We start from the raw sequence: 15,650 nt of genomic DNA on the forward strand, positions 1-15,650 counted from the left end.
GGGAGGGAGAGAGAGAGAGAAAGAGAGAGAGAGAGAGAGAGGGAGGGAGAGTGAGGGAGGGAGGGAGGGAGGGAGGGAGGGAGAGAGGGAGCGAGAGAGAGAGAGAGAGAGAGAGAGAGAGAGAGAGGTGAGGGGGAAGAGAGGGAGAGAGAGGGGGGGGAGAGAGAGAGAGCGAGAGGTGAGGGGGAAGAGAGAGAGAGAGAGAGAGAGAGAGAGAGAGAGAGAGAGGCAAGGGAGAGAGAGAGAGAGAGAGGGAGGGAGAAGACGAGAGAGAGAGAGGGAGGGCGAGAGAGAGAGAGAGAGGGAGGGAGGGTGAGAGAGAGAGGGAGGGAGGGAGGGCGAGAGAGAGAGAGAGAGAGGTGAGAGAGAGGTGAGGGGGAAGAGAGAGAGAGAGAGAGAGAGAGAGAGAGAGAGAGAGAGGGTGTGTGAGAGTGAGAGAGAGGGGTTGAGAGAGAGAAGGGGAGAGAGGTGAGGGGGAAGATAGGGATAGAGAGAGAGAGGGAGAGAGAGAGGGGGAGAGAGTGAGAGAGAGGGAGGGGTAGAGGGAGAGAGAAAGAGAGCGAGAGAGAGAGAGAGAGAGAGAGAGAGAGAGAGAGAGAGAGAGAGAGGGGTGAGGGGTAAGAGAGGGAGAGAGAAGGAGAGTGAGAGAGAAGAGAGAGAGAGAGAGAGAGAGAGAGAGAGAGAGAGAGAGAGAGAGAGTGATAGATAGAGAGAGAGGGAGGGAGGGGGAGAGAGAGTGATAGATAGAGAGAGATAGATAGATAGAGAGAGAGAGAGAGAGAGAGAGAGAGAGAGAGAGAGAGAGAGAGAGTGATAGATAGAGAGAGAGAGGAGGGAGGGGGAGAGAGAGTGATAGATAGAGAGAGAGAGATAGATAGATAGATAGATAGAGAGAGAGAGAGAGAGAGAAGAGGGGGAGAGAGAGAGAGAGAGAGAGAGAGAGAGAGAGGGAGGGGGGAGAGAGAGAGAGAGAGAGGGAGAGAAAAGGAGAGTGAGAGAGAGAAGAGGGAGAGAAAGAGAGAGAGAGGAGGGGTGAGAGAGAGAGAGAGAGAGAGAGAGAGAGAGAGAGAGAGAGAGAGAGAGAGAGAGGGGTGAGGGGGAGGGGTGAGGGAGAAGAGAGGGAGAGAGAAGGAGAGAGAGAGAGAGAGAGAGAGAGAGAGAGAGAGGGAGAGAGAGAGAGAGAGAGAGAAGAGGGAGAGAGATAGAGAGAAGAGTGAGAGAGAGAGAGATAGAGAGAGAGGGAGAGAGAGAGGGAGAGAGGGAAAGAGAGAGGGGGAGAGCGAGGGGGAGAGAGAGAGAGAGAGAGAGAGAGAGAGAGAGAGAGAGAGAGAGAGAGAGGAGAGAGAGAGAGAGAGAGGGAAAGAGAGAGGGAGAGAGCGAGGGAGCCATATGAAAACACTAAATTTTTTTGATGTTTGTTATTCTTTAGGATTATCTTATATACCTTAATTTTTTCCCTTTATAAGGTTCAAGGAATAAAAATTTAAGGAGGCCATCAATGCATTCTACCAAATTTGATATGTATCAAACTTTTCCTTCTATTGCATAGTAAATTCATCTTTGGCTAGTATGAAAAATAGTCCAATTATTCAATAGTGTTAAATCTATAAGAACACTTAAAATCCTATACATTCTATAAGATATTACTTAGAGTTAAAATTACCCATAAGACATAGAAATAAGAAAATAAAAATTTGTTTCTAATGTTTAATTTAATATATTTTTCCCTTCAGGGGTTTGATGAGTATGAACTCCTTGTGTCCCTTGTTTCGTATATGGTTGTGCATATTTTTTATTGATTACTAAAGCCTACATTGACAATAAAGTATGAATTTTAGTCAATTTTACTCTCAACATTAGTTAGGGTACCATTATCTTACCATTGAGGTAAAATATTACTTGTCAAATAATTACTTCCAATGATGTAGATGATTATTTGTTCCTTCAAGATATCATTAAGCAATTATGCAATCATAAATTCAACCATATAAATACTAGAGCAATAAATATGACAATGCACAAAGAGACAAGAGGATTTTACCCTTGGAAAAGCCACAATGGGGGAAAAACCCAACCAACCTTTTCTTAGAGAATCAATGCAACAAGAGATGCATCAAAGACAAACTAACCAACAAGATGACAACCACAAGATGCCTCAAGGTGCCAAGTCAAAGCTTCACCAATAATACTTCAAGTTGCCTTTTCACAAGCTTGCACTAAGTCTGCACTAGGGATGAATTTCAACCTCTCCTTTGCCCTCAAGGTGCCAAGTCAAAGCTTCACCAATAGTACTTCAAGTTGCCTTTTCACAAGCTTGCACTAAGTCTGCGCTAGGGATGAATTTCAACCTCTCCTTTGGACCTTTACCACAAACAATTCAAATCATCAACCACGTATGCGAGGGCAGAAGAGAGAGAGAGGGAGAGATCACATGTGCGAAGTGTCTTCTTCTAGAGCTTGACTTCTTCTTCTTTTACCCATCCTTCTCCTTGATTATGCTAGATCATAAGTACTCTTGATTGATGAGATGTAAATTGTGCTTGTTTTAGAGAGAATAAATTAGCACACACAAAAAGTCATCATGGATCAAATTTGCAACATACAAACCCCTAGTCACATAAGCATTTTTCACTTAGAAGGAAAATTTACTTTAGTTTAGTTTGTTCTATATCCACTACCCTATATCAAAGTTCTAACTTGCTAACCCTCCAAAACACTCTATCTAAAATGGGAAGTTTATGAAAAAGATTGTGTACAAGGACAATTTTTGTTTGTTTGTTTGTGTGTGTCGAATATCAAGAATCACAATGAGGAAAAGAGTATGAAGAACCTCCACAAACATGTCATAATGTGGAAAAAAAACCCATTCTTGGTCATGATAAGCTAAATAAGCCAAACCTACAAAATACATGGAAAACAAGATTAAGACACAAAATGAACACAACTAACATTGTTTATAATTTTTTCAAGCTTGCACTACAATTTGTATTTATATATAATTTTACTTTTGTGTAGACTAAACGTGTCATGCAAGATAAGGATGAAATATTATTAAAAGCATAGACAATAGTTAACACATAAGATTGCCTCATTTATGTCTACTGTAATATTTCCTTTAGTAGTCAACATAAATTTAATGTATAATACATCACTTTTATGTCTACTACTCTATTTCCTCCTAGGATTTTTTCATTTCATAAGGTACACAATTATGATGTTGGAGTCATCTGCTCAATTCTCTTCTAATCTTAAAATACTATAAGTAAACCATATGTTAAAAAACTTAAAATAACACACCCCTCATATTTCATGAGAAAAAAACATAAAATAAAACACCCCTCATATATTTCATGAAGACTATGAATGGGATTTTCATCACATGATTCAAATATTTACAGGGTGGTGTGATGATTCTAGCCTTCCAAAGGTTGGAATTTTGGTAAAAATTGCTTCAATTGTGCATCATGGACTTTTGGGCCTGATTATGTATTAATATGTACATCTTGTGAATAGAACACAATCACACAAGTTTATCTAAATTCCGCCTATCAATTTTTGTGTGTGTTTAACAGACACTAACAAATCCCAAGAAGGATAATTGGACCTTGAAAAACCTAGTCAAGTAGTAAATTTATGGGTTTTAAGTTGGGGTATTAACATATCCCAAGAATGATTATTGTACCTCGAAAAACATAATGCAAGAATAAATTCATGAGTTGTACACTGCATGATATGTGTTTTCATGGCTTCATATAATCCTTTTGTTGGAAAATGTAACTATGTTTGGTCTTCAATAATGTACTTGTCAAAAGAATAAAGAAAAGAATTATTATTATTATTATTATTGTGACTTATTAAAGCATGGGTTTAATGCTTGGGTCACCGTATTTTAGGTCAAATTCCCCATTGAGGAATTCTAGGATTTATTTCGAGTCTATAGAATTATTGTGCATTTAAAGAGACCCTTCTTGGGCCACTTGAATAATGTAAAAATGTTTAGTATTGAGTCAAATATGAATTATGAAACCTCGACACCATGTCGGCCTAAGGGAAGATCAAGTTGGCCTAAGGCTCTATTCGACCCCACAAGAAGCTTATAAAAGGAAGGACATCGAATTCATTTGGATCATCACTTCTCATCAAGTTTGAATTCTATCTACTGGGCAGAAATGCAAAGTTCTCTTGTTGCTAGGAAAGTCTGTTGCCGAGAAGTCGAAGTGAATGCGAGTTTGGGTGAGTCTAAGGAGACAAGGAAAATCAAACTTTTGGTGGTGGTCTCTCTCTGTTTTGTGCTCTAGGTTGGGAGATCAAAGTCTTCCAAGTTGGACTACTGTCGGAAGCTATTAGTTGCTGCAGAATCTTACATAGTCGAAGTTGTTGGGAAGAGGTCAAACTTCTGGCGGCTGAATTGGTGTGGAGGGAAGGTTTGGTATTAGTCTAGGGTGAAGAGTCTCAAAGAATAATATTTAAAGGAAGAATTACTTTGAATGGGTTTTCCCCTCGAGGGGTGTTTTTCCATGGAATGTGTCTACATCTTGTGTCCAATATTCTATGTGTTGCTGGTTTTGGTAATTTCTTTATGAACTAAAGAAAGAATATATAAAGAATCGTAATAATAAGAAACATCGCAAGTAACTATGAATATCAAGAAAATCATTATTTCCTTTGTGATTTTCCAACACCTTTAGAAAAATACAACTCTTGGTAACTATGACAAAATATTTTATGGTAAACCACTTTCAACTTTTGAGCAAATCAAAGCATCCTATATTCTCACGCTAAATGGGTTCATCAAGGGGTACTAAGATATAACTCTCAACTTGTGGTTTACAACTTGATGAGGTAATAATAAAAAAATCATTTGATAGGAAAAATATGTTACAATGCATAGCTTTGAAAACAATCTATAGGAGTTAAGAGTCATGTGCCATATTGGTCTCATTATTCCACATGTTTCCCCTTTTAGGGCCAATTCTACTATAAACATTGCTATATGAAAACACTACAATATTTTTATGTTTGTTATTTTTTAAGATTTTCTTTTAGACCTTAATCCCCCCCCCGTAACGTTAAGTTGACGGTGTTGGACCTACCAACATGTCAGGGGATCTCCCCAGTAAGAAGTCCCAACTAGACCTCAGACCATTTGGTGTAGGAGTCCCAACAGTGGGTAGTACGATATTTCCTTGACCACGGTTGTGCGCAGAGGTGAGTCAGATGTCCTTGTTGGTAGCAAGGGTGTGACATATGAAGCAAGTCAAGGAAGGTGCATGAGAGGCGCTAACACACGTAACGGGGGGTATGAGTGCACCCCTTAGAAACTTGTGAAAGCACGCAACTTGGAAGGGAACACGCGAGAGAGATACATCACAAGCTAGAAAGAAGGTTAGCCAATGATCCAAAGTGATGGTTAAACCAACAACACATATCGATAATATTCATACAAACATATATAGAAAAGTCCATACATACATGTGTAAACAACAACTACATATATCGTTAGAGTAATCAAGCTAGCTAAAATACAATAACAACATATGCATGAAATGTGTTGGCTCTATTATATTAAGAAAGTGAAAGATCCAAACATACATACAACTATGACCAACCACTAGTCCCAACAACAGAATGTTACAGTCACTGCTGCCTGCTCCTCCAAAGAGATATACTATCCCTGCACTGTGGAGAAGCCAAGGATCATTACAATACACTCCAAGCTTTCTCTAAGATACACCTTAGGAAGATTGGATCCCAAAATCCTGTACAATGAGTTATGAGGTTCTATAAATAGCATAGGGTGGGGTGACCCTTGACATTCCCCTTTGTGACTTTTCACCTACCCTCATGACTCTTCAACAACTACATGACTGTTACATTATGCTATTGACACTTGGTTTTTCACTTTACAAGATTTTACATTACAATCTGCACATGTACCCATGTGAGACAAAATAGGCATGAGTAAGCCATGCAAGACATTGCTAACACTTGGACAGCTATGGGAAGACCAACTCTTAGACATCCTCGTGATGATCGACGGTGGAAAACTGATGCCAAGCTTGGTAGTCTGTTATGGTGTCTGCGTGCTCAATGGTGACATCCTACTGAAAGCGAACTCTTGCCTTCGTTGCATCCAGGTACACTGATTTGACACCTCTGTCCAACTTGTCTGATAATATGCACATCATAGTCTTGAGTGTATTCAAACTAGCAACATACTGATGCATAGTGTCTCCGTTGATCTCCAAGTTTGCATTGGTGGCTATGCGCATTAACTCATCAAAGTACATGTCCAGCTCCAGTGGGACCTGGTTCTTTGAATTCGCCTCAATGAGTGTGCCAATGGATGGGATCGTGTGCATGCACACAATGACATCCATGCTTCCAAACACCCGTGCATGTGAAGCCTGCAAATTGGTGATGAGATGCGGGAGTTCCTCATAGTTCCAAATCTGACTCCAGATGCATGCCTTCAACTCTACTGCCTTGGGCTTCATCATCTTTGGCAAGTGAAATGGGGCTCCTTTGTACCTCATTGTCCATGTTTGCATGCGATCGACAACAATGTGTAGATTTGACAAGATGCATGCTCTCCTAGCACAATGCTGCTACCAACCATTGAGATGGACAACTGACTTATGCACGGTGCCGAATCTGGAATAAAACATCTGCATGATTGTCTTGAGGGATGATACTCCATCCAGTATCGCTCTCTTCAAATCTTCTCTAGCAGAGGATGTAACCTGGTCTCCTCCCTGCTTGGATGCTTGTAACTCCTTAGTCATGCACTCATTCTCTTCTATGAAGAATCGAACACTCGATCTGGTGGCTTCGTCATATGCTTTGGTAGCATCGGCCAATGTTGCTAGATACTTGCGCACATTGGATATGATCACTCGTTCTTCAAATTGCACAGGAGATATGTGAACATCCAGAGTGGGCACTCTGCATGACTGCAAAAATCTGTGTTGTGACTCGTTGAAAGATATGTTGTTCATATTTGCTTCCAGATTGTCTTCAAGGATCTCTGTGTCTCCTTGATTGCTTGGGACTTGTTCTGCTTCTGGATCTGGTGAAGTCAGTGGGGTGACCTCTTAGTTTTGAGGCATGAGGTAAATATCCTGATCTGACTTTGGCTAGACCATATCTGTGTCCATCCGCTCTAGCATTTGTTCAATCTCTTGAGCTAATTCCTACTCCTTTGACTACTCACCCTATCTACTCTATGCCAGCTGCTCGGATGAGTCTATAACTTGTATGGGTGCAGTTTCATAAATTTGTGCATGTTGTGCCTCCTATTGTACCTGTTCCTATTGTGCTTCCTTCTCTCTTCTACACAGCTCCTGTTCTTCCCAAAGTTGTTGCTTCAACTCCTTTTCTGTTTCCTCCATCCTTTGTTTCTCAATTAGCCTTTGCGCGATCCTCTTGTTGCACTGTCACCTATTAGCCTTAATATCCAAATTTTCTTTCATCACAAGTGGATTTTCTTTGAACTTGCAACTTTGTTCTACCTCTGCACTGTCAACAACCTTTCTCTTGCCTTTGTCATGCGTAGATATGTTACCCTCTACTGCTGCTGATGATGGTGCTCTCTGATATGTTGCTTCTTTCTTCTTTTTCAACCACTCCATAGCTATGGCGACTGGTTGATTGAGCCTAGAGGAGTGATAAGAATATCTCCATGGGTCTTCCTCAGGCCAATGACATGCCCCTTGGATCCAAGGAAACCACACTCTCTCAAAATGGTACTTCACTAAGCAATGTGGGTCATACAATTGAAACTTCTGGTGCTGAAGGTGAATTTTTTGAACTCATCTATCTTGGCCTCAACATGCTTGAGATTATCTATCTCATACAACCTGATCCGCAAATGAAGAGCAGGCCAAGGTGCCTTCTTGTTCTTGTGCAGTCTCACTGACAACCTTATCGAGATGTGATGTGACACCTCTTGCATGACAAGCTTGTCCATGGAAAACTTCGGTAAAACATGCAGAGCCTTCTTTGCATTGTACATTCGTATGAAGGTGCCAAGGGGTGAGGCATACCAATCTTCTATGTTGATCAATGGCTCCATTGTTTCCTACGACATGAAAGATGGATCCTGCTCGAATATCATTTTGTACACCGGGGTGACAAAGTGGTCTGACATTTGTGTGATAACTCTGCGAAAGTTGCATTCGAAGAACAATATGCAATAAATGTGCACAGAGGTTTCCGAAGGTGTCCATGCCCAACTCAATCCTGGGAACTGTTGACGGGCATAGACTGCGTCAAGTATGTATGCAAACATGTATATTTTCTCTTGTTGACCCTTGGGTGAATGTCAGGCTTCTGTCACATGTTCCTTCAACCTGAGAGCCAACATGTCAGACCAGTTTCAAGGTCTTCCTTCGCTGGCCAGTTGGTCCAACACGATCACCCAACTCTACTCGAAGGGTTTTGTGCTCTCTTGGCCATAAAAGTGGCATTCAAAGATGACCAAGTATTGATATGCCTTCCATGGTATCTTCATCTTGTAAACCTGGTTGGGTGTTGTCCTGAACTTGGCTAGCTCTTTTGCCCAGCTCTTCAAGATATCTCTGGAGTTTACGTTGTTGTTGGGTCTGCTGAATGGTTTCTCCATTGTAATCACTGACTGTGGAAAGTGATACATCTACTGAAAGTCCTTCACCTTGACAGTAGCAATCTCTATCCCACTAACATTGCTCAATGTCATTGTCTCAGGATCTGTGTCGAGACAATCCAGTGGATCATGTCTGCGCATGGAAACGCGAAATACATGCATGCAATATGGTACAAGCCAGACTTGTGAATATTGACATAGACCTTGCGGTCTTCCAAATTTTCCTCAAATGTGCCTGAGAAGGTGTCGTTGATATCCTTCCATTTCATCTTGATATATTTGTCTATGAACAACTTGGTGACTTTGTAGATATGCAAGCTCATAGACACTTGTCAACCGCATCTCCAGTTGCACTTCCAATAGTGTCCTTTGACCCTGCTTTCTTGGAGGCCACTGAACCTATACTGCTGAGAGACAGACGAACACCTGTGATACCTGGGTGACTAACAGTGAAGATTGCGCAATTTTCACTGGGAGGCTGGGAGACTGACTCCAAAAACTGCACAAGGCATAGTTAGGGTTGTCAAGACGCTGACTGACTACTGAAACTACGCAATGCATAGTCCAGCCTGGCCTGCTAAGGACTGAAACTACGCACTGTGTAGTTTCAGTCAGTAAGGACATGCAATCCCAACAAACTGCATTGCGCAAATTCTAGGGCCAGCAGGACACTGTCTCCTAGAATTGCGCAATGCAAGCCTGGAGTTTAGTGCTGGTTAGATTTGTCCATTTCCTGGGAGGAAGGCAAAGCCTTTACTCTCATAAATGTGCATTATTGTCTGGGCAAGGCAAGTTCCAGGCTAAGGCAGCCCAGACTTGTCGACGGGAAACTGAAAACATGAAAAGTTTTGAATGCATGGCGAAGCTAAGTGTAAGCAAGAGTGAATTATCATGCATGCAAACAATTATGCAGGATTCAAAAAATAGGAAAGCAAGCATGTGTGTGAAGCGAGTCACCACAATGACAACCGTTAGTGCAAAAACAATGTCATGCATGCGACAACAATGAGATGCAATGAAAAACTTGAAACAATGCTTCTACATGCTAACATGCATTAAAATGACAGTAGACGTTCAACAAAACCAAGCAAACAACATTCATATAAAGTGAAATACAAAAAGTGACATAAAAGCAGCAAAAGACATGAAAAGAAGACTTACCCAGAAAAAGTTGAGCTGAATGTGCCGAAGACTCCTAAATGTAGTGTGGGATGTCAGAACTCCAATATCAATGTGAGGAATGAGCTCTGTAGCATTGAATAAATAATTTTGATAAGGAAGATGCTTATGACACGCATGTCGCAAATCTAGGAAAAATGACACTTGGAGGGAAGTTTCTAAACGATCTTGGCATGTAACCTCCATTTGCTAAAAATAGACCCCTAAAATCTAGGGATGCTTTTTTTCTTTTTTTCTTTTTCCTTTTTCGGGAAAAGCAACCCATGCATGAAAATAAGGATTGCTCAGTCCTGGAGAGAACCGATCAACCTGAAAGCACATGGAATAGTCTGCAAGCCTAGGGATCAGATTTGTGCAATTTCTAGGCTGAGAAAGATTGGTTGTCCCTCATGGATTATGCAATTTCTAGACTGAAGCCCTAACTATCAGTTAGAATAAAATTTCTGAGTTGAAGCCCAATGCTGGGATGGATTGTGTAGTTTTCATAGGGAAGGCTGCTTGGCTGGATTACGCATTTCTAGAGCCTAACAGGTTTGTGCAATTTCTGGAGGGGAGGTTGGTTACCCTCTAGAATTGCACAATTTTATGAGTGAGCATCTCATCCAAAAAATTGACTAAGTCCGAAATGACAGCCTGCGGTGGGAGACAAACAAGTTGACATGCACAGGCTGACAAGACATTGCAACTCAGTTGAAGCATATGTACTTGGAAAGTACAATACATGTTGCTAAGGATGGTTGGTAGGGAGGCTCCAAAATGAAGCTAAGGAAAAATTTTGGACAATGGTTGTAGCCGCTACAACAGGTTCAAGGAATGAAAATTTAAGGAGGCCATCAAGGCATTCTACCAAATATGATAGGTATCAAAATTTTCCTTCTGGTGCATAGTAAATTCATATTTGGCTAATATGAATATTAGTACAATTATTCAATAGTGTTAAGTTTCTAAGAACACTCAAAATCCTATATATTCTAATAATTATGATATATGTTCTGTAAGATAATACATAGTGCTAAAAGTACCCATAAGACATAGAAATGAGAAAACAAAGCTTTGTTTCTAATGTTTAATTTAATTAATTTTCTCTTAAGGGGTTTCATGAGTATGAACTCGTGTCCATTGTTTCATATATGGTTGTGTAGATTTATTATTGATTATTAAAACCTACATTAATAATAAAATATGAATTTTAGCCTATTTTACCCTCAACATTAGTTAGGCCCCATTATCTTGCCATTCAAGTAAAATCTTGTCAAATAATTACTTCCAATGATGTAGATGATTATCATTAAGCAATTATACATTCGTAAATTCAACCATAGAAATATTAGAGCAATAGAGATTACAATGCACAAAGAGACAAGAAGATTTTACGTTATCCACAATAGAGGAAAAATCCAGCCAACCTTTTCCTTAGAGAACCAATTCAACAAGAGATACATCACAGTCAAACTAACCAGCAAGATGAAAACCATGATATGCCTCAGGATGCCATGTCAAAGTTTCACCAATAATACTTAAAAATTCATTTTCACAAGCTTGCACTAGGTCTCGACTAGGGTCAAATTTTGGCGTCTTCTTTGCCTAAGATTGTCAAACCTTTACCACAAAAATTTCAAATCATCAACCACATGTGCGATGGAAACATAGAGAGAGGGGGATCACACGTGTGAAATGACTTCTTCTAGATCTCAACATCTTCTTATTTTACCCATCCTTCTCCTTCATTATGCTAGATCAAACATAGTCTTGATTGATGGGATGTGAATTGTTCTTGTTTTAGAGAGAATTAATTAGCACACACAGAAAACCACCATGGATCAAATTTGCAATACAAAAAACCCCTAAACACATAAGCAATTTTCACTAGAAGGAAAAATTACTTTAGTTTAATTTGTTCTTTATCCACTCCCCTATGTCAAAGTTCTAACTTGCTAACCCTACCAACCCCTCTATCTAAAATGGGAAGTTTATAACAAAACATATTGTGTATAAAGACAAAAACAATTTTTATGTTGAATATTAAGAATCCCAATGAGGAAAAGAGTATGACGAACCTCCAAAAACATATCATCATGTGGATAAAACACCCCATTCTCGATTAGGATAAACCACATGAGACAAACCTACAAAATCCAAGGAAAACAAGATTGAGACACAAAAAGAACACAACTAACATTATTTATATATTTTTTATCTTGACCTACAATCTATATTGATATATATTTTTACGTTTGCGTAGAATAAATGTTTCATACAAGATAAGGATGAAATATTATTAAAAACATAGACAATAGCTAACACGGAAAATTGCCTCATTTATGTCTACTACAATATTTCCTTTAGTATTCAACATAAACTAAATGCATCATACATCATTTTTATGTCTACTACTCTATTTCCTCCTAGGATTTTTTCATTTCATAAGTTACACAATTATGATGTTGGAGTCATATTTTGGATTCTCTTCTTCTCTTGATGGAGGTGGTTTTTCAAAATACAAAAGATGTTTATGCACACAACCAAGTTGGAGCCACATATACAATTAAAGAAAAGGAATTAATTTGTCACATCCTTCATATTATATGGACATAAAAAATAGAATTTATAAGTGACCTCATTCATAGTACCTCGTGTAGTAGACATGGCAGTAACTAACCCTTTGGCTAATCACCACCAACAACATCAATAATCGGTGTTTTATCCATAGCAACATCTTCATCTTCCTAAGTAGCATTCATAATTATTTTATAATGTGTAACTGTAAACTAATTTATAATTAACCATTCAAAATATTTTTAATTTATTCACCTCCTTGTTTATAGTAATACTATTTGCCTCGATTTTCTTTATTTTGGCCATCAACTTAATATCCCATATTCACAACAAGTTTTAGATCTTCATCAATAGGCATAAATCCATAGTCTATTGGACACTACACATCATAAAATAACACAACTTAGTAATTAAACATTTTAAATTGACCAGGAAAGCTTTGAGGTATTGTAATTACATATCTTTGTTTTACATTAAGATAGCCTTTGGGGCCAAGTTTTTGTTGTCCAACCTTATTCGAAGTAGCCATCATGACATTCAAAGTGTCTGTGATCCTTTGGGTCTTCTAGCAATACGAACATATTTCAACAATTGTGGATTTGTTACTATGTAATGAAAATGAAATTTCTACTTTTTTTTTTTTCTAATTGAATATGATATTGATAGATTTTCCTAGAAGAAGATGTGTTCATAGAATCATTTCTGTTTTTGGGTCATTTACTAGTGAGCCATGGTAAAATTATCAGACTTATCGATGGGATATGGGAACTTGGTTATGTAGTGGAGGATGACACATAAGTTTTGGTTTGGGGAAGGATACACTTGCAACTTGGTTATCCAAATGAGACTTCCATTGAATCTTCCTAATTTGATGAAGTTTATTAATGGCTCCTCAAAAGAAGAGGCTAATTGGGGTATGGAGAAACAATAGTACATATGATAAAATGGAATCTTTTACAAGTCTAGAAGCCATAGATGCAAATGTAAGGAGTTTAAGGCAGAAAAAGACATTCACTACATATTTTATTAGCTCACTCCTTTTTAGTTGTTTTATATACATTTCTTTAGTGGAAAATTACCTCCCTCCTTCAATGATTATATGAAAGGAAGAATGGACCGATAAAGCCTACAAAAAGTTTGAAGTTAATGTTAATGTTATTTAGTTAGTCAGGTCAAATGCAAAATTATAAATTCAATGTATATTATATTATATTTACCTTCATGGCTCTCCAACTTTTAGCTTGATTCTATCATTTTTCATTCAATTGGCTTTTGGGAACTAGAGTGGGATGCCCATAATTAAGGTAGCATAGGAGTATAGTGTCTCTCTTTTCAAATTTTGGCTTTGGTATTTATATCTAGTTCTTATTGATTATGAGAAAAGATGAAATACCTTCTCATGCAAATGTTGATAAAACAAGTTATTCCTTTCCATTGTTATCATATATTGTGATTAGACTTATATGATCAATATAAAAATGCTAATTTGTATAAAATAAAAATAAATTAAGAGATTAGTAACTACCATGAATTTGTAATCCATTCAGTAGGACTACTTCTCCACCCACATGTAAAGGAATAGGTAATTCCCCAGTGTTATTGACAATGAACAATGAGGGAGTTAGATTAACATATAAAGTAGGGGTATCAAAAGAACTAGGATTAAAGGTGCCAATAATACTAGGTGTAATAGTAGAAAAGGCGCCAACAATAGGTCTTGGAGTAGGGAAACTAGTTGCAGAAGCAAGAATATAGGCACTAGTGGGTGTAATAGTAGGGGCACCCACAACAAGAGAAAGAATGGAGGCACTAGTAGTAGGTGCAAGAGTATGGGAACTAGTTGTACAAGAAAAAATGGAGTCACCAACAATAGATGAAAGTGTTCTACTTCCAATTCCCTTGGCATCCTATCTCAAGAACATCTAAACAATTTTTTAGATTATGTTCCCAGTATAATTCATCAAAAATAGGAAATTGTATACATTAAAGCAAATAATTGGATCAAACTTCATATGTTTTATTAATTGGTTTTTTCAATCAAGTATTTTTGTCTTTTGTTGCTTTCTTCAGAACCATCATCCACCAAACTTGTGATTCCTCCTGCACATTTTTTAAACTTTATTTCTCATAGTCATGAAAGGGTTGGGATCATGAAAGAAGTCATAATTGTGACCATGATGAGGCAGGGTGGAAGTATAAAAATAAACAAAAGTTCATATGGATTAGAACATCAATAAACATTGATCAAAAACACAATATTATATTACCAACCCTGCATCATTATTTTTCCCATGATTAACCTACAACATAAACACTAATATGTTAATTAGATCAAATATGCATCATAAAAAGATTATGCGAATCATATTCAAACACAATATTCAATAAATAATGGTTGCAAGTTGGAAAAAATAATTATATCTTTCCCTTTCTGTTGGGTTCTAAGTTGTTCCTAAGGAATAAGCTCAACCCTTTATCCATTAGTCTATCAACCTGGAGTTCATATTTTTATTACAAGGTTGTCGGCACAAATCTGTGCATGAATAGTGCTTTAAATTACATGATTGTATGCAAAACTATCATAAATCAAAAGCTATGAAAAGATACTTTTAAAAAGGAATTCAGTCTATTTAAACAAAAATGAATCACTCTGCAAAAATCATGGAACTTCTTAACTACTTCAAGAACAAACATTAAATTCCATAAAACCAATTATCCGATTATAACACAAAACTTCAGTATGAATAATGCTTTCGAAAAGAATCTATACTCAATCACTAATTACCCAAAGTTACTGATAATAAAACAAAGAAATGGAAATTCACTCTATTGTAAAGGAATTCTGGAATAACTCACAAATCAGATCTTAAGAATTCATAACAAGTCTATTGAAGGAAATGTAAATCTTCACATAACTAAGTAACAAGCTTAAAGAATTCACACAATGGAAATCATAAGTCTAACGATATATGCAATGAAATTACAAATTAAATACTTTATCTAAGAAACAACAATTGTGCATATGATAGGAATCAAAAGATAATAATACATGAGAAGACAACAATATTTCCAGCGATTGGGCCCAAGGTATTTGGAGATAACTGCCTTAAAAGAAACTCAGTATAAAATATTAAAGTCGAATCATTCAAACTTTCATTGACATCAAAGTCAAGTACAAAAATAGTCTGTAAATCTTCAGAGCAGTTATGTTGTTCACTTTTATAGTTCACTGAGAATAATAAGAAAATCACCATTACTATCTCTTTCTTACTACAATTTAATATATATTACA

Source organism: Pinus tabuliformis, chromosome 3_2, assembly GCF_031772625.1.
Source record: "Pinus tabuliformis cultivar Carrire ecotype Pingquan chromosome 3_2, CPIR1, whole genome shotgun sequence".
Classification (NCBI taxonomy): domain Eukaryota; kingdom Viridiplantae; phylum Streptophyta; class Pinopsida; order Pinales; family Pinaceae; genus Pinus; species Pinus tabuliformis.